The sequence below is a fragment of the Monodon monoceros genome, unplaced genomic scaffold (assembly GCF_005190385.1).
Source record: "Monodon monoceros isolate NGI ecotype Baffin Bay Population unplaced genomic scaffold, NGI_Narwhal_1 Super_Scaffold_16, whole genome shotgun sequence".
Classification (NCBI taxonomy): domain Eukaryota; kingdom Metazoa; phylum Chordata; class Mammalia; order Artiodactyla; family Monodontidae; genus Monodon; species Monodon monoceros.
Genome location: NW_021703772.1, coordinates 8,358,347 through 8,378,889, shown reverse-complemented (window position 1 = coordinate 8,378,889; position 20,543 = coordinate 8,358,347). Strand labels below are relative to the sequence as shown.

At 41.1% G+C, this 20,543-nt stretch overlaps 1 long non-coding RNA gene across 8 annotated transcripts; it reads right to left on the bottom strand.

Moving 5' to 3' along the window:
* Positions 1–1,465: 1,465 nt before the first annotated feature.
* Positions 1,466–20,438, bottom strand: LOC114896440. Of its 8 annotated transcripts, none has more exons than XR_003793801.1 (9): positions 20,067–20,431; positions 19,736–19,841; positions 17,223–17,319; positions 16,717–17,113; positions 15,044–15,131; positions 11,694–11,817; positions 11,380–11,569; positions 3,590–3,752; positions 1,466–1,819 (listed from the first exon to the last, which is right to left on the bottom strand). It is a non-coding gene; the product is annotated as an uncharacterized LOC114896440 (long non-coding RNA). The 8 variants fall into 8 exon arrangements; XR_003793805.1 differs by lacking the exon at positions 1,466–1,819 and having other exon boundaries at positions 3,399–3,752; positions 16,717–16,924; positions 17,101–17,113; XR_003793804.1 differs by lacking the exon at positions 1,466–1,819 and having other exon boundaries at positions 3,399–3,752; positions 20,287–20,438.
* Between the last annotated feature and the right edge of the window lie 105 nt (positions 20,439–20,543).

Below are 20,543 nucleotides of genomic sequence, written 5' to 3'. Positions count from 1 at the left end.
AATTCAAAATCTGACACTCCTTTCTTATGCCCCAAGATGTCAATCAACGTCAGGCTGTGAATCCCGTGCTGCGCATTCATCTCTGAATCCTTTAACTGGGAGCAACGATTACTTTTCTTTAGTTTCATAGCAGAAAAGAGCTGCTCACAAACATAAATACTCCCAAACATGGACAGAACCTTTGCGCAATGGTTTTTATATTTCGGGTAACCATTCCCAAGATATCTGTAGAATTCTGGGATCCCAACATCACCATATTTGGCTTTCAGTATACTATTGCACTGCAATTCAATAACTTCCATTTGTAGCTCTTCATTCACATTATTGATACTAATTGAGAAAGGGGAACTGAACAATATTAGTTCATTCGCATAAAGTTTTCATCAGAGAACCTTTTTTGGAATTCAGCCTTCAACTCTTTAATTTGGTGAATGTAGTTCAGGCCGTCATTTTCATGTTCAGAAACTAATTTCAGCGTAGGAAAGTGGGCCAGATTGTTCCTTGCCAAATGAGTCTCCCAAAGACACAATTTCGCTAGGAATGAGCCAACTGAATCATACATTTGTGTCACCACTTGTGAACGCCTTTGCAGAGAAATATCCAACATGTTTAGATATGTCATAATGTCAACCAAAAAGGCTAAGTCTCTGACCCAATCTTCGCTTCTAAGCTGAGGCACAGATTTTCCTCTAGAAGACAGGAAAAAGTTAATTTCCTCCAACAATTCAAAAACCTGCCTTAGGACCACACCACAACTCAGCCACTTAAGTTCCTTGGAGCAGAACATGCTTCCATATGGTGCATCTAACTCATTAAACAAAGCACCGAACTTTCTGCGGTCCAAGCCATGGGAGCGTATCCAGATTATGGTATAAACTACTATGTCCATGACATAGTAGTTTTTTAACTACCATTTTTTTTTTTTTTTTTTTTTGCACTGTACACGGGCCTCTCACTGTTGTGGCCTCTCCCGTTGCGGAGCACAGGATCCGGACGTGCAGGCTCAGCGGCCATGGCTCACGGGCCCAGCTGCTCCGTGGCATGTGGGATCTTCCCGGACCGGGGCACGAACCTGTGTCCCCTGCATCGGCAGGCGGACTCTCAACCACTGTGCCACCAGGGAAGCCCTTAACTATACCATTTTTAACCTTTTAGCACAAAGTGACTCCTGGAGAATGAGGCCATGCACAGATTTTAGTTCCGTGTCTTGGCAAACCTCTGACACTTTTTAATTTTTTTTTAAATAAATTTATTTATTTTTGGCTGCATTGGGCCTTCGTCGCTGCACGCGGGCTGTCTCTAGTTGCAGTGAGCGGGGGCTACTCTTCATTGCGGTGTGCAGGCTTCTCATTGCACTGGCTTCTCTTGTTGTGGAGCACGGGCTCCAGGCGTGCGCGCTTCAGTAGTTGTGGCACGCAGGCTCTAGAGAGCAGGCTCAGTAGTTGTGGCGCAAGGGCTTAGTTGCTCCACGGCACATGGGATCTTCCTGGACCAGGGCTCGAACCTGTGTCCCCTGCATTGGCAGGCAGATTCTTAACCACTGCGCCACCAGGGAAGCCCAGCCCTGACACTTTAGATTTCAGTTTTGCAACTAGTTCTTTAACACCAACCATCGCAGAGTCACCATCTGTGCTAATACTCACCAATTTTGACCAGTCCACGTTAATGTTTTAAGACTTTTCTCAACGTTCATTTCCTGATGCTGTGCCTGTTATGGGGGCCAGGTCCAGAAGTTCTTCGGTCACATCAAAAGTTTCATTGCCACCACGAATAAATACACCTACGTGGGGGTCAATATTTCCATCCACTCCTTCCTGAGCTGCAATGGAAAAAGCCACAAATGATTCGGCTTTTTCTTGCAACTTGTCCTGCAAGTTCTCAGTCGTGTTGTAAACATGCTGGGCAACAACACTACCAGTCAGTCTTATGTTGGCAAACGCTTGTCTCTGTTCAGGGCACATGATTTCTGCCGCACTCAACAGACAGTCCTTGATAAACTCACCATCTGCAAAAGGTTTGGCTGCCCGGGCGATTTTCTCGCTTAATACGTAACTACGTTTCATAGCAGCATCACTTATTTTATTCACACTCAAAAGCAAATCATGTTGAAATTTCAGTCTTTTTTTCAGTTCATTGACTTTTCTATCACACAGCTTTTCTGTAGATTCATCATAGTTCCTACGATTGTTGCTTTCATAATGGTGTGTTAGGTCACATTCTCTTGACACAGACAGACGTTGTTTACATATTAACTATGAAGGAACGTTCTTTTACCTCCAAAGAAATAAGCTCTCTCCCATTTTTCTTGAAGTCTATGGTTTTCTTGTCTAACTTTCATTTTCCCACTTTTGAAAGAGACAAATGCATAAGACATATAAAAATATCTTTACCAAGAAGAAAAAAGTATGGCTTTGTGATAAAAAAAAAAAAAAAGTATTCACTATTTTTTCAAAGTGTCAGCGTGATGTTCACTCCTTCAGGGTTGGTAAGAACTTCCAGAACAGTGGGGCTATAGCCAGCAGAACAAATGCCACAGCTGAGAGGAAGCAGCTGCCTCTCTCCAGACGCCTGTGGACGTGTAGGGACGCAGCCCCAGGGCCACCAGATTTTCTGATGTAGCAAAAACAGCTGGAAATCCAGTTTTTTATGTGAAATCTCTTGATTTTAAAAAATATTCATGGTAAATTCTATTGTTTTATTTATTTTTTTCTGTATAAGCCACCACGTCGAGCAATCAGATTAGGGAGATAAGGTTTGGGGTCTTTAAACCTGAGGAAGTTCCCTGGTGGTCTAGTGGTTAGCATTCAGCCCTTTCACTGCCGTGGCCCGAAAGCCATGCAACAGAGCCAAAATTTTTTAAAAAACAAAAAAACAAAAAACACAACTTGAAGAGAATTAAATATCTAACTCTAAAACCACAGGTTTAAGAGCTTGTTGAAACAGAATCCTAGAAGATACCCCAAAAGGGGGAACTAAACTGATGTCTCTCAAAGTGCCATGCCTTCTGCAGGCTTCGAGGTTACAGTTAACTAGGACAATACTTATTAGCTTGACAGAATTATGAGGATGACTTACACATTTTTGATAGAGAAACTGTATTTAAAAGTGCCAAGTGGGACTTCCCTGGTGGTGCAGTGGTTAAGAATCCACCTACCAATGCAGGGGACACGGGTTCGAACCCTGGTCCAGGAAGATCCCACGTGCCGCAGAGCAAGTAAGCCCGCGTGCCACAACTACCAAGCCTGCGCTCTACAGCCCGCGAGCCACAACTACTGAGCCCACATGCTGCAACTACAGAAGCCTGCACACTCTAGGGCTCATGTGCTGCAACTAACTGAAGCCCGTGCCCCTAGAGCCTATGCTCTGCAGCAAGAGAAGCCACCACAATGAGAATCCCACACACTGCAACAAAGAGTAGCCCCCGCCCGCCACAAGTAGAGAAAGCCCATGTGCAGCAACGAAGACCCAACGCAGCCAAAAAAAACAAAAAAAACAAAAAACAAAACAGTGCCAAGTGCCCCTAACCTCATACTAGCCCCTCCCTGGGAAACCTGGCGAGTCTCCATCTACAGAGCTGTCACACCCTTACTTTGCCAGTTGCACTTTTTTCCCTCCTGTCTCTCTCATCTTGGCCTTGGCTTTTTGCTCCGACAAGTTCCAGAACTACAGAAGGCCCACCGATCTCTGTTCCTTGCTTCTCTTCCAAGGCTCTCTCTGCATCGGCCTGTGACTTGAAGTCAATAGAGGCGATCCTGCAATTGTGGGGATAGGGTAGGGGAGAGAAGAAAGAAGTCAATATTTAGTACTCTTCTGTATTGTCTTTCGAATTAGTAATGCACATACAAGATTTGAAATGCAAAAGGTAGACAGGATACAGTGAAGTCTTTCTTCTGCCCAATTTCTATCCTTAGAGGCAACATGCTGTATAAATAAAAGCAAATGTACACACATACACACACTGTTTTTTTTTTAAAAAAGCTCTACTGAGATATAATTTCCAAATCATAAAATTCACCCATTTAAAGTGTACAAGGGCATATTTACAGAATTCTACAACCATCACCACAATCTAATTTTAGGACAATTAAGCACCCAGCCCCGGTCACTCCTCATCCCCCCCAACTCACTCCCATCCCCCAGCTGCAGGCAATCACTATGCTACTTCCTGTCTCTGTAGATCTACCTATTCTGGACATTTCACATAACTGGGATTATACAAATATGCCATCTTTTGTGTCTGGCTTCTTTCACTTAGCCTAATATTTTTGAGATTCATCTGTGTTGTAGCATGTATCAGTACTTCATTCCTTTTCATGGCTGAGTAACATTACATTGCATGAAAATACTACGTTTTGTTTATCCATTCATGAGCTGTTAAGACATTTTGGGTTGTTTCCGGTTTGGGCTATTATGAGTAAAGCTCATACAAACATTTGTAGAAATGTGTGGATATACGTTTTCACTTCTTGTGGATTCATACCTAATAGGAGAATTGCTGGACTGTATGGCAACTCTATGTTTAACATTTTGAGAAACTGCTAAACCGTTTTCCAAAGCAACTGTGCTATTTTACATTCCCACCAGCAATGAGAGAGGGTTCTGATTTCTCCACATCCTTGTCAACACTTCTTATTGTCTTTTTTATTACAGCCACTCTAACAAGTGTGCAGTGGTATCACATCATGGTTTTGTTTCATTTTGGTTTTTCTTAACATCTTTATTGGAGTATAATTGCTTTACAATGTTGTGTTTCTGCTGTATAACAAAGTGAATCAGCTATATGCATACATATATCCCTATATATGCTCCCTCTTGCGTCTCCCTCGCACCCTCCCTATCCCACCCCTCTAGGTGGTCACAAAGCACCGAGCTGATCTCCCTGTGCTATGCAGCTGCTTCCCACTAGCTATCTATTTTACATTTGGTAGTGTGTATATGTCAATGCTACTCTCTCACTTCATCCCAGCTTACCCTTCCCCCTCCCCATGTCCTCAAGTCCATCCTCTACGTCTGCATATTTATTCCTGTCCTGCCCCTAGGTTCATCAGAACCATATTTTTTAGATTCCATATATATGTGTTAGCATATGGTATTTGTTTATCTCTTTCTGACTTACTTCACTCTGCATGACAGACTCTAGGTCCATCCACCTCACTACAAATAGCTCAATTTCGTGTCTTTTTATGGCTGAAGAGTATTCCATTGTATATATGTGCCACATCTTCTTTATCCTTTCATCTGTCGATGGACATTTAGGTTGCTTCCATGTCCTGGCTATTGTAAATAGTGCTGCAATGAACATTCTGGTACATGACTCTTTTTGAATTATGGTTTTCTCAGGGTATATGCCCAGTAGTGGGATTGCTGGGTCGTATGGTAGTTCTATTTTCAGTTTTTTAAGGAACCTCCATACTGTTCTCCATAGTGGCTGTATCAATTTACATTCCCACCAACAGTGCAAGAGGGTTCCCTTTTCTCCACACCCTCTCCAGCATTTATTATTTGTAGATTTTTTGATGATGGCCATTCTGACCAGTATGAGGTGATACTTCATTGTAGGTTTTTTTTTTTATAAATTTATTTATTTAATGTATTTCATTTTTGGCTACGTTGGGTCTTCGTTGTTGCACGCAGGCATTTCTCTGGTTATGGCGAGCGGGGGGCTACTCTTCACTGCGGTGCACAGGCTTCTCATTGCGGTGGCTTCTCGTTGCGGAGCACTGGCTCTAGGCACGTGGGCTTCAGTAGTTGTTGCTCGCAGGCTCTGAAGCGCAGGCTCAGTAGTTGTGACGCACGAGCTTAGTTGCTCCGCGGCATGTGGGATCTTCCCAGACCAGGGCTCGAACCTGTGTCTCCTGCATTGGCAGGCAGATTCTTAACCACTGCGTGACCAGGGAAGCCCCCTCATTGTAGTTTTGATTTACATTTCTCTAATGATTAGTGATGTTGAGCATCCTTTCATGTGTTTGCTGGCAATATGTGTTATCTTCTTTGGAGAAATATCTAGTTAGGTCTTCTCCCCATTATTGCATTGGATTGTTTGTTTTTTTGATATTGAGCTGCATGAGCTGCTTGTATATTTTAGAGATTAATCCTTTGTCAGTTGCTTCGTTTGCAAATATATTCTCCCATTCTGAGGGTTGTCTTTTCGTCTTGTTTATGGTTTCCTTTGCTGTGCAAAAGCTTTTAAGTTTCATTAGGTCCCATTTGTTTTTGTTTTCATTTCCATTTCTCTAGGAGGTGGGTCAGAAAGGATCTTGCTGTGATTTATGGCATAGAGTGTTCTGCCTAAGTTTTCCTCTAAGAGTTTTATAGTGTCTGGCCTTACATTTAGGTCTTTAATGCATTTTGACTTTTTTTGTGTGAATGGTGTTAGGAAGTGTTCTAATTTCATTCTTTTACACGTAGCTGTCCAGTTTTTCCAGCACCACTTATTGAAGAGGCTGTCTTTTCTCCACTGCATATTCTTGCTTCGTTTATCAAAGATAAGGTGACCATATATGCATGGGTTTATCTCTGGGCTTTCTATCCTGTTCCATTGATCTGTATTTCTGTTTTTGTGCCAGTACCATACTGTCGTGATTACTGTAGCTTTGTAGTATGGGAGTACATACTTCCATACTACAAAGTCAGGGAGACTGATTCCTCCAGCTCCGGTTTTCTTTCTCAAGGTTGCTTTGGCTATTCAGGGTCTTTTGTGTTTCCATACAAATTGTGCAGTTTTTTGTCCTAGTTCTGTGAAAAATGCCATTGGTAGTTTGATATGGATTGCACTGAATCTGTAGATTGCTTTGGGTAACACAGTCATTTTCACAACGTTGATTCTTCCAATCCAAGAACATGGTATATCTCTCCGTTTGTATCATCTTTAATTTCTTTCATCAGTGTCTTACAGTTTTCTGCATACAGGTCTTTTGTCTCCTTAGGTAGGTTTATTCCTAGGTATTTTATTCTTTTTGTTGCAATGGTAAATGGGAGTGTTTCCGTAATTTCACTTTCAGAATTTTAATCATTAATGTATAGGAATGCAAGAGATTTCTGTGCATTAATTTTGTATCCTGCTACTCTACCAAATTCATTGATTAGCTCTAGTAGTTTGCTGTTAGCATCTTTAGGATTCTCTATGTATAGTATCATGTCATCTGCAAACAGTGACAGTTTTACCTCTTCTTTTCCGATTTGGATTCCTTTTATTTCTTTTTCTTCTCTAATTGCTGTGGCTAAAACTTCCAAAACTATGTGGAATAACAGTGGTGAGAATGGGCACCCTTGTCTTGTTCCTGATCTTAGAGGAAATGGTTTGTTTTTCACCACTGAGAACGATGTTGGCTGTGGGTTTGTCATATATGGCCTTTATTATGTTGAGGTAGGTTCCCTCTATGCCTACTTTCTGGAGAGTTTTTATCATAAATGGGTATTGAATTTTGTCAAAAGCTTTTTCTGCATCTATTGAGGTTATCATATGTTTTTTATCCTTCAGTTTCTTAATATGGTATATCACATTGATTGATTTGCGTATATTGAAGAATCCTTGCATTCCTGGGATAAACCCCACTTGATCATGGTATATGATCCTTTTAATGTGCTGTTGGATTCTGTTTGCTAGTATTTTGTTGAGGATTTTTACATCTATGTTCATCAGTGATATTGGCCTGTAGTTTTCTTTTTCTGTGACATCTTTGTCTGGTTTTGGTATCAGGATGATGGTGGCCTCGTAGAATGAGTTTGGGAGTGTTCCTCCCTCTGCTATGCTTTGGAAGAGTTTAAGAAGGATAGGTATTAGCTCTTCTCTAAATGTTTGAGAATTCTCCTGTGAAGCCATCTGGTCCTGGGCTTTTGTTTGTTGGAAGATTTTTAATCACTGTTTCAATTTCACTGTTTGTGACTGGTCTGTTTATATTTTCTATTTCTTCTTGGTTCAGTCTCAGAAGGCTGTGCTTTTCTAAGAATTTGTCCATTTCTTCCAAGCTGTCCATTTTATTGGCATATAGTTGCTTGTAGTAATCTCTCATGATCCTTTGTATTTCTGCAGTGTCAGTTGTTACTTCTCCTTTTTCATTTCTAATTCTGTTGATTTGAGCTTTCTCCCTTGTTTTCTTGATGAGTCTGGCTAATGGTTTATCAATTTTGTTTATCTTCTCAAAGAACCAGCTTTTAGTTTCATTGATCTTTGCCATTGTTTCCTTCATTTCTTTTTTATTTATTTCTGATCTGATCTTTGCCATTGTTTCCTTCATTTCTTTTTTATTTATTTCTGATCTGATCTTTATGATTTCTTTCCTTCTGCTAACTTTGGGGTTTTTTTTTTTTGTTCTTTCTCTAGTTGCTTTAGGTGTAAGGTTAGGTTGTTTGAGATTTTCTTGTTTCTTGAGGTAGGATTGTATTGCTATAAACTTCCCTCTTACAACTGCTTTTGCTGCATCCCATAGGTTTTGGGTCGTCGTGTTCTGTCATTTGTTTCTAGGTATTTTTTGATTTCCTCTTTGATTTCTTCAGTGATCTCTTGGTTATTTAGTAGCATATTGTTTAGCCTCCATGTGTTTGTATTTTTTACAGTTTTTTTCCTGTAATTGATATCTAGTCTCATAGCATTGTGATCAGAAAAGATACTTGATATGATTTCAATTTTCTTAAATTTGCCAAGGCTTGATTTGTGACCCTAGATATGGTCTATCCTGGAGAATGTTCCATGAGCACTTGAGAAGAAAGTGTATTCTGTTGTTTTTGGATGGAATGCCCTATAAATATCAATTAAGTCCATCTTGTTTAATGTGTCATTTAAAGCTTGTGTTTCCTTATTTATTTTCATTTTGGATGATCTGTCCATTGGTGAACGTGGGGTGTTAAAAGTCCCCTGCTATTATTGTGTTACTGTCGATTTCCCACTTTATGGCTGTTAGCATTTTCCTTATGTATTGAGGTGCTCCTGTGTTGGATGCATAAACATTTACAATTGTCGTATCTTCTGGATTGATCCCTTGATCATTATGTAGTGTCCTTCTTTGTCTCTGGTAATCGTCTTTATTTTAAAGTCAATGAGAATTGCTGCACCAGCTTTCTTTTGATTTCCATTTGCATGGAATATCTTTTTCAGTCTGTATACGTCTCTAGGTCTAAAGTGGGTCTCTTGTAGACAGTATATATACAGGTCTTGTTTTTGTTTCCATTCAGCCAGTCTATATCTTTTGGTTGGAGCATTTAATCCATTTACATTTAAGGTAACTATCGATATGTATGTTCCTATTACCATTTTCTTAATTGTTTTGGGTTTGTTTTTGTAGGTCTTTTCCTTCTCTTGTGTTTCCTGCCTAGAGAAGTTCCTTTTGCATTTGTCGTAAAGCTGGTTTGGTGGTGCTGAATTCTCTTAACTATGCTTGTCTGTAAAGGTTTTAATTTCTCCGTTCAATCTGAATGAGATCCTTGCTGGGTAGAGTAATCTTGCTTTTAGGTTTTTCCCTTTCATCACTTTAAATATGTCCTGCCACTCCCTCCTGGCTTGCAGAGTTTCTGCTCAAAGATCAGCTGTTAACCTTATGGGGATTCCCTTATATGTTATATGTTGCTTTTCCCTTGTTGCTTTTAATATTTTTTCTTTGTATTTAATTTTTGATAGTTTGATTAATATGTGTCTTGGCGTGTTTCTCTTTGGTTAATCCTGTATGGGACTCCCTGCGCTTCTTGGACTTGACTATTTCCTTTCCCATGTTAGGGAAGTTTTCGACTATAACCTCTTCAAATATTTTCTCATACCCTTTCTTTCTTTCTTTCTTTCTTCTTCTTCTGGGACGCCTATAATTCGAATGTTGGTGCATTTAGTGTCGTCCCAGATGTCTCTGAGACCGTCCTCAATTCTTTTCATTCTTTTTTCTTTATTCTGCTCCCTGGCAGTTATTCCCACCATTTTATCTTCCAGCTCACTTATCCATTCTTCTGCCTCAGTTATTCTCCTATTGATTCCTTCCAGGGTACTTTTAATTTCAGTTATTGTGTTATTCATCACTGTTTGTTTGCTCTTTAGTTCTTCTAGATCCTTGTTAACTGTTTCTTATATTTTCTCTGTTCTGTTTCCGAAATTTTGCATCATCTTTACTCTGAATTATAGGTTGCCTATTTCATCTTCATTTATTTGGTTTTGTGGGTTTTTATCTTGCTCCTTCGTCTGTAACATATTTTTCTGTCGTTTCTTTTTTCTTTTTTTGATGGGTGGGGCTGTGTTCCTGTCTTGCTGGTTGTTTGGCCTGAGGCGTCCAGCACTGGAGTTTGCAGGCAGTTGGATAGAGCTGGGTCTTGGTGCTGAGATTAGGACCCATGGGAGGCCTCACTCCAATGAATACTCCCTGGGGTCTGAGGTTCTCTGTTAGTCCAGCAGTTTGGACTCAGAGCTCCCACTACAGGAGCTCAGACCCAACCTCCAGCCTGGGAACCAATATCCCACAAGCCGGTTACTAGCAGTTCCTCCCATCCCCTTAGGTGTCCATGATCCCCCAACGGTGCCTGGTAGGTTCCCTAGTTGTGCGGAGATGCGAATTCTGCGTCCTCCTAGTCCACCATCTTGACTCAGCCCTCCTTCACATCATGGTTTTGATTTGCACTTCCTCAGTGACTAATGTTGAGCATCTTTCTACATGTTTATTGGCCATTTGTACACCTTGTTTGGAGAAACGGTCATTCAAGTCCTTTCCCCATTTTTTAATTGGGTTGTCTTTTAATTATTGAGCTGTAAGAGTTCTTTATATATCTTTTATATATACAGGTCTCTTTCATATATATGATTTGCAATATTTTCTCCCAGGATGTAGGGTTTCTTTTGACTTTTTAGATAGTGTCCTCTGAAGTACAAATGTTTTTAATTTTGATAAAGCCCAACTTCTCAATCTTCTCTTTTATTGCTTGTGTAAGACTCTAATCCAAGATCACAAAGATTTACTCCTGTGTTTTGTTTGTAGTTTTCTATTTTAGCTCTTACATTTAGGTCTTTGATCTATTTTGAGTTAATTTTGGGGTATGGTATGCAAGCCCAGCAGAGTGCCCCCAAACCTCCTCACAGTAAACACTGCTAACAATTTGGGATTTATCTTTTCAGACTTGTTTTCTAAATCTGTGGGATTCTTTTCCAGAGATTATGTTCATCAGAATACAGTGGCATAGATTATTTTAGAGTTCACCTACACCAACAAATTTAGCTCAAATGTATCTGTAATCCTGATACCCAATTTTTACCACATTGAGAATCCCTTCAAAATACATTCTATTCCATCCTTTCTAATTTCACCATATTCACCCTCTTAGGCTACCAAAGCCCAGATATATAGTGACAGTGTTTCATTAATTGGCTACAACATAATTCTAACAGACCAAGTTAATGTTCTCTTTTGGTACCTGTCCAGACAAGTCGCCAAGGGTGTTATTTTCCTGTAGTCAGCCCTGGAGAGATAGGATGATGATAACCTATGAGTGGATTCTTCTAATCTTCAATCTTGTACTTGATAGAATAAAGTCTTCATTTCTCTATGACAGCCCTACAGTCTTCTAGAAGCCTTTGGATATCCATTTATGATGCTTTTTCTGCCTGCTGGTAGAAAGGCTGGATAACTACTTTTTCCTTCTCTAAAATCCGGTATGAGTGATTTGGGAGAATACAATGAAATTCTGTTATCATATATTCTTTTTCAGTACAAGGTACAAAGACATACCTTTCACTCATCCCATCCTTGCTCACCAATCTGATTTGAAAAGTATCCTCAAACACTTCTATTAATTCATGCTGAGTGACTCTGTCAGGCAAGTTCTTGATCAAAAGTGTTTTGGCATTTCCATCTTCATAAACACAAAAAGAGTATTTTTAGTCTGAGTTTAGATCTCATAAGCATCAAGAGTTCTCTAAGAGAGAAAAAATACTTCTCAAAGAGTTGGAGAGTAGTACATATTCCTTCATTTAACAATATTTGGGGACTTCCCTGGTGGTCCAGTGGTAAAGAATCCACCTTCCAATGCAGGGGACGCAGGTTCAATCCCTGGTCGGGGAACTAAGATCCCACATACTGCAGGGCAACTAAGCCCACGCGCTGCAAACTACAGAGCCCACATGCCCTGGAGCCTGCACGCTGCAAGCAGAAAGAGAAAACCTGCATGCCACAACTAGAGAGAAGCCCGTGCGCGCCGTAACAAAAAGATCTCTCATGCCTCAACAAAGATCCCATGTGCCATAACTAAGACCTGACACAGCCAAAAAAATAATAATAATAAATAAGGAAGATAAATAAATAAAATATTTAAAAAAACAAACATTTGCACACAGCGTCTGGGTGATGACGGCCTGTGCTACGTGCTGGCTGTGAAAATATGGACTTGGCCTCCACTCTTGAGAATGTAGTCTTGTTGGGGAAAAGGCTAGTAAACAAATAGTCACATAATTACAAACTGTGGTAAGTGTCAGGAAGGAAAAGTAAAAAGGGAAAAAAGAACATCAAGTAGAGAAGACTTAACTTAGTCTGGGGGTAAGGGAAAATTTTTCTGATCTGCAGAGGTGACCTTTAAGCTGAGACTCTTGAATGGGTTGTCAATAGCCAGGGGATAAGTCACGAACATTAGGACAGAGAAGGTGAGCCGTGCGGCTCGAGCAGAAGGAGTGAGCACAGCAGAGAGAGTCTGTGCTGTGGAAGTAGGCGACTTGCTAGAAACTGAGGAGTGCTTGCACGGAGTAAGAAAGAATACAATATTCCTGTCTGATGCAGCGTCTTCTAGGTACACAGGTATCTCTGAACAAGTTACCTTGCTTGCATACGTTTCTTTGTTTCCTTTCCCTTTTCGGTTTCTTCCATTTAATTTCATATCCAAGGACGTTTGTCTCACTAAGTTCCAGGGCTTTTTCCTGGTCGTTAGCAGATTTAAAATTCACATAACCAAATCTCCTACAGAGATGCAGCCGAAAAGGAAAAAAAAAAACACAAGTAGAGTCAAAAGGCATATGCCTTCCAGCTGGCTACTCAAACTGGCTGTGAAAGTGGAAATTAGCATTGAGTCAAACGCAGCTGTCAAATTTTACAAATTAAAACCAAGCCTCCCCTAACTGGCAATATCAGTGCCACCAAGTAACCAGAGAGCAGCAGTTCTCACCTGGGGTGAGTCTGACAATATCTGGAGACATCTTTGGCCGTCACAACTGGGAGACTTCTAGCATCTAGTGGGTAGAATCCAGGGATGCTGTTGAACAGTCCCCCCCAACAAGGAATTAGCTGGCCCCAAATTTTAATAGTGCAAGAGTCGAGAAGCCCTCCTCCAGGGCAAGGACTGAGAGTCAGGGCAAACTCACCCGCTGAAATCATTATTAGTTTTCTAACTACTGGCCAGATTTAACCAAAAGCTATAAAAAATGAAACTTGAAATGACACGCTTTTGAATTTCTGTTTTAAGAAACAGCCATTGCACTTGTGAATTGAAACAAAAATATCTTTTTTTTTTTTTGGCCATGCCATGCGTCTTGTGGGATATTTTTTTTAAATAAATTTATTTATTTTTGGCGGCATTGGGTCTTTGTTGCTGCGCGCAGGCTTTCTCTAGTTGCAGCGAGCGGGGGCTACTCTTCGTTGCGGTGCACGGGCTTCTCATTGCGGTGGCTTCTCTTGTCGCGGAGCACAGGCTCTAGGTCCACAGGCTTCAGTAGCTGTGGCACACGGGCTCAGTAGTTGTGGCTCGCGGGCTCTAAAGTGCAGGCTCAGTAGTTGTGGCGAACGGCTTAGTTGCTCCGGAGCATGTGGGATCCTCCAGGACCAGGGCTTGAACCCGTGTTCCCTGCATTGGCCGGTGGATTCTTAACCACTGCGCCACCAGGGAAGTCCCAAGAATTTATTTTTAATGCAAAAGGAATGTTTATTTACTACAAACACAACAATATTTCACAATATAGTTAATAAAAAGTGTAAGCAGAGCAATGTGTCAAAAGCTGTGGCATCACCTCTGGAGCCAGAATGCTGGGCTCAAATCCTGACCCTGCCACTTTCTAACTGTGTGATATTCGATATGTCACTTAACTTCTCTGTGCCTCAATTTCCTCCTTTGTAAAATGGGGATAATGACAATAATTACTGCTGAGAATTGTCTTATGGATTCAATGAGTTAAATAAACAAGGAACAATGCCTGGTAGAGTGAGTACTCAATGAATGTTTACTATTATTATTATCTTTTCATTTCTACCTAAGAAATCCTGAGTACCATAAAATAAGCATGCTCACACCCAAGACATATGCTTCTGATGAGAAAGAAGTAAGAAAGGATGAAATTTAATTCAGCAAAAAAGCAGAACTGATACAGAACCTATATTTGCCACCAAAGCTAGGGGTTTTGTGATTAAATCTGTGTTCGTTTAAAATAATTCTAGGCAAATAACATTGCTCACAGTTGGAAAATCATGAAAACATGTTTCTGTAAAGACCTGGAAGATCTTGTGATTAGTTTAGTATTTTGTTTGGAAAAATGGGATAGCAAAATTTAATATAATGGATTTATTAAACGAGCCACTGAAGGACTTTAAATACTCATTCTGAACTGCAAGAGGCTGAGGTAATATCTTATAAAGGGCGAAGAACAAGTAACAAAAGGTTCTGACAAGAATAATAATTGTTGGGCTGATAAACTCTTAACAACACCCTTAATTTATCAGTATTCACCTGGACAAGCCAACTCTGACACCAACGACTGCGATGTCATTTTTAGCAAAAAATTCACTAAGACCAGTTTTTAGTTCAGCAACAGTTCTGTTGAAATTCAGGTTTCCAACAAATAGTTTGAAACTTACAGGTGGTTTAGCTGACATACAAAAAGGCAAAGAAAAAGAGAGAGAGAGAGAGAGAGAAAGAACTCAAAGAAACAGTTCAGAAAGAATGATGCTAAAAAAAAATTTCCATTGAAGAATCTGGCATATTGTAACACCAGGCTGCAATTAAAATCCCTTTGTCCATCATTTGGGCTAACAGAGTTTTCGTTTTTGCCAATATGAAACTCTCCACGTGTCTCTTGTGCTCTAAAACGCAGCAAAGAAGTTACCTTCTAATTTCTGAATTTTGGTTTCAGGGGAAGCATTCTGTTTGGTCATTTCCTCCTTCTGGTTTATCAGGTGCTTTCTTCATAGGCTCTGTGGGCAAAAGCCAGAATACAATTTTTTGTTTCTTTGGGTTTTTTTAAAATAAATTTATTTATTTATTTTGGCTGTGTTGGGTCTTCGTTGCTGCACGGGCTTTCTCTAGTTGCTGCGTGTCGGGGTCTACTCTTTGTTGTGGTGTGCAGGCTTCTCATTGCGGTGGCTTCTCTTGCTGTGGAGCATGGGCTCGAGGCACGTGGGCTTCAGTAGTTGTGGCACGCGAGCTCAGTAGTTGTGGCTCACAGGCTCTAGAGAGCAAGCTCAGTAGTCGTGGTGCACGGGCTTAATTGCTCCACGGCATGTGGGATCTTCCCGGACCAGGGCTCGAACCCGTGTCCCCTGAGTTGGCAGGCAGATTCCTAACCACTGCGCCACTAGGCAAGTCCCCAGAATATAGTATTTTTAATCATCTGTCTGTGCCACTAAATGAGTAAAGTGGGAGCTTTTACACTGTCCACAAATACCATACCTACACTATGCCTATTCTCCACAAGACGCCTGGGTTAGGTCTGGTCAGAATACTTTTAATTGGATTTTTTTTTTCTTTTTTGTGGTACGCAGGCCTCTCACTGTTGTGGCCTCTTCCGTTGCAGAGCACAGGCTCTGGACGCGCAGGCTCAGCGGCCATGGCTCACGGGCCCAGCCGCTCCGCAGCACATGGGATCTTCCCGGACCAGGGCATGAACCCACGTCCCCTGCATTGGCAGGCGGACTCTCAACCACTGTGCCACCAGGGAAGCCCCAGAATACTTTTAAAAGCATTTATAAATTAATTAGGAAAAGTTCTTCAAGTTCATAAAAGAACTTCAACAGCCCTGTCCAACGGCTTCGCTTATAACTCTAATTCCTTGATACTGGCTACCACTTAACAGAACTGGTTTAGGTCATTCTGACCTTCCTCTTCCTCACAGCCTTCGTCATCACCCTTATGGTCCTGTTCGTCTTCCTCTGCCCCCAGGGGAAAGGCTTTTCTCCCCCTGGCCCATGAAGGATACAGGGCTTCTTTTTCAGAATCTAAATGAAAACCCACCCAATCAATTACTGCCACACAGACTCGTTAAGAATGAAAATGACAAGTTGTTCTTTCAGAGACACTGCTCATAAGTCTGACTGTATATACAAATCTAAGAAAAAAATTCGCTGTCATTTTAACCTTTTATTTGAAATAATTTAAAATGTATTATTGTATTTTCATAACAATGCTAAGAATTACTGCTTTGGAAGCAATACCATTTAAAATGTTACACAGATGCCATCAGGACAAAAAAATCACTCAGAGTGAAATCTGGGGGACAATTAACCTGCCTGGCTCATAAGCACAAGGAGAGAAAGAGTGTACAATACTCAAAGAGAAAACTCTGATTCTGGTCATGTGGACAGCAGAAGTCAAATGTCCACTGGGACTCCTCAAGCCAAGCCTGGAGAATCGGCCAGGGATGCCAAGGGTGGTATTTCCACAGAACCCTTTCGAGAGCCATGTGCAATGGCACGTAGGGCTGACCCCTGACAGCCACCAGCAGGGATGTCCCCAGAGGGGACTCTTTACGTCCCTCATCCTGACACAACTCACAGTTCTTACCTTCATCCTCCTCAGGGTTCTCAAGTCACTTCTCATGGTTCTCGAGCAGGGCACTCCTCCTGTCTTTTGGCACCTTGGCCCCTGTGGCTCCCTTCCTGCATGGTGATATTAACTTCTCAGCAAACATGGGAGCCAGAAACTTTTTTTTCTCGATTTTATTTCCTGGAGCAGTAGTAATCTTCCTACCATTTTTCTGAGGGACATCAACCTAGAGGAGGAAGAACAACAATGAAGAGATGTCTCCTCTGTGGCCAGGAGACGACAGTCACATTGCATAGTCAGCAAGTGCAAGATCTGCTCAAGCCCACGTGTCAACGTCTGTGCTGATTTCTCCAGGACGAATTTCTCAGCGTGCAGTAAAAGAGCTCCCAGCACCAGAATTACCTGGCACACTTGTCTAAGAAAAAAAGAGAAAAAGAAAATTCTTGGATTTCACTTAGAACTTCGAAATCAGAATCTCTACAGGGAAGGATCTAGGTTTCTAAAAGTATGCAAGGAAAACATACCAAGTCAACGACTGTTTAGGTGGCTCAGTGTGTCTGTAGAGTCCCAACTCCCTGCATTCAAGTAAAACACCAAAGGAGAGGACCCCCACGCAGGCACCTAAAACATACACAGGAATGAGAGCCAGGCCCCCAAAATTGGACCTCATGCTTCCTAATCACACTACTGATTCCTATCCCAGAGCTACTAAAAATTGGGCACAGTATTATAAAACTAAATGACTAAAGATGAAAATTTTAGCAGAACACTGAATGAAGTCTCGCCACATACAAAAGGAGAAAATGAAGAACTATGGGCAGTGGATGACCATGTGAAAACACAGCAAGAAGGCAGACATCTACACGCCAAGGAGAGAGGCCTCAGAAGTAACCAAACTGCCAACAACTTGATCCGGCCTCCTGAACTGAGAGAAAGTAAATTTCTGTTGTTTCAGCCACCCACACATCTGTGATATTTTATTATGGCAGCCCCAGCAAAAAACACAACTGGTGTGTGTGTGTATGTATATGTATGTGTGTATATATACATACACACATACACACATACAGACCTCAACCCACATCACAGGAAGAGATGAGTCACTATAATACGTGATTAGCATTACTGGCTATGAACAATATTTACAGGCAAACAGAGGAGGGACCAGTTCATCTGGCATAGGAATGACATGGGATCAGGGAAGGCACGTGAAAGAGACTAGGGTTTGAATTAAATAATTTCAACGAGCCCACAGTAGGGTATGGTTAGCCTAGAAGTTGATCTGACTGTGACACTACCACTATATGCTGCACCAATCAGAGTAAACGGTCACAGGCATCGCATCTTAAAGAGGAGTGACCAAAGGCTGCCGGTGTGAACAGTCTAGAACCATAACACATGCATCTCAGTTTAAGGAAAATATAACGTGACTACTCCTATTTTCCTCTGAGCTAACACAGTCTGGGTTCCGAAACAAAAGTTGCATTCACCAAGAATTTTTTGGCTCTTGGTATAGAGAGTTAATGCACTGTGCTGTGGACATCACAGTACAAGTAGGTGCTCTCCTAACTATGTCTACTAACTATGTCCACTTAACTGTGTCACATTAAGCTAGTCTGTGGCTGGATTAAATGGCCATCTCACTTCCAAACAGGATTTACTAACTTGATGCCTATGAAATGCATGTGAAAAGCACATGCGGCTAATGGGCTACTAAGTGGTACTCGGTACACCTAGAAATTTCTGATCCTATAAGCTGAACTGTATCCTTAATAAGCCTCAGTCTTTTGTTCGCAAACCTATATATGACCGTTGTAGTTGCAGTTTCAATTACATAATAAATGTCATATAAACCAATCAGATTAATGCAAAAAGTTATTGAATCTAGTAAAACAAAGTTGAACGCTTTGGACATACTCAATAAAGCTCAAAAAGTGCAGTCAAATTAGGTGTGGGTGAGGAACCATAAAAGAATGGGGAAAACAATGTAAAAATGTAGGCGTCTGTTTTCGAATTGCTTTCCTAGCGTTTAAGTTTTGCTTTGTTTTAAAGAAACATATTTTAAATTGCAAAAGATACACAATGGGTATACTTTATACAAAGATAAGCTACTGCAACAGTGAACTCAAAGTCAAAAACAAAGCCTTAGCCCCATATCAAAAGATTGGCAATTGAATACCTATCTGTCTCTCCAAAAGAGCTGCTTGGGTGAAGACTGAGAAATGAACCAGGAAAGAGTAGGGGCTTTGGATTCGGCACCAAATGCATAACGCGGGTTCTGTCACTTATCATTTGTCACTTATTAGCTCATGAAACCATGAGCAAGTTAGTCAATGACTAAATCTCTTTTCCTGTCTATAAAATGGAGCTAAGGATCCCTACCTAACGTGGTCACTGTGAGGATGAAATGAGATAGTGCATCAAGTCCTAGCACAGTGGCTGCACAGATGAAGCATTCAATACTCATTAACTGTGTACCCACTCACCCACCACAATTCTTTTAGGGCCCAACTTAAACCTATCTACATTGGAATACTAATGCAGAGGCTCCCAGCCAGAAACAGAACATACTAGGGACCCAAATATTTGCCAAAAGGATAAATATGGAAACATATGTTTGGTGGACACACAAACTAATGGAATTGAAGGAAGCAATTTTAAGAATCAAGAGATTTTCTTTCAAACCGGTATTTCCAGGCAATCAAAATCACTTTTCAAACAAAGAACACTTTTTTATTCCCCAAATAAACTGCACTTAGTCACAATGTACTTTTCTTTTTGCATAACACTAATATTTAGTTTGCTAATACTTTGTTTAGAATTTTTACATCTACGCTCATGAGAGTGGTCTGTAACGTTCTTTTCTAAAAATGACCTTGTCAGATTTTGGTATTGAGTTTAGGGTGAGCTTGTGAAACTACTTGGAAAATGTTCACAAAACCACTTTTCAGATCAAACAATGCAGTTTAACTGCCTTCCTCTGGGTTTGGATTGTTGACATTAGTAAGTGACTGCTGCACACTGTACATATAGTTACCTCATCTCTACTGCCCTTGTCCTTATCTTCTGACGTCTCATCTTCCCCACCTTCTATCTCCTCTGGGGAAAGGCTCATTTTCTTCAGTTCACCTTGATTTGTTTTCCTGCTTCAAATGGACAAGATTATTAGGCACATCACAGGGACTTCAACATTCCAGGCTATGCACCTTTTGCCTCTAGTATTCGTGTTAAGCTTCCATTTGCAATAAGTCCGTGTTAGGCCTCATCCTAGTTATTTTCATTTGGAATCTTTTACTCTCACCAGCTAATATCAAAATATATTGCACAGATAATTTTTGGTATATGTTTGTAGGTTAGGTCTCCCATACCTTCTCTTTTGCCACGATCTAGAAACGAAACTCCTCGAGGTAAAAAAGGAATTCCTCCCTTTTCCTCTCATTAGGCTCCCTTCACCATCGTTTTCAAGTAACTCTGATGCTCTTAAAAATTAGTAATTCCACCACCGACTGCTCAAACGGAAGCACACGGGACCAAAATAAAGCCCCCATAGCGGAACAAAATCAGTACCTACAATTCAAGTGTCTTTACCTCTCCAGACTGAGAACTCACTGTTAACTGGAGCAGCTTCCAGCTCTACCCCCATCAAAATTAACAACACAAGTCAGTCTCAAGCCATGACCTTTAACCATCACTTCCCAAATTAACCCGCACAGTGTTGTCCCTGACGAGTACTCCTCCCCTTAAAGCTATCGCTGGTGTAGGGCCCCGCCCACTCAAAGCCCCGCGGGCCACCACGCGCGGCCACCTGCACTACACGCCCGGGAAGAGCCTGCAGCAGCCCGCAG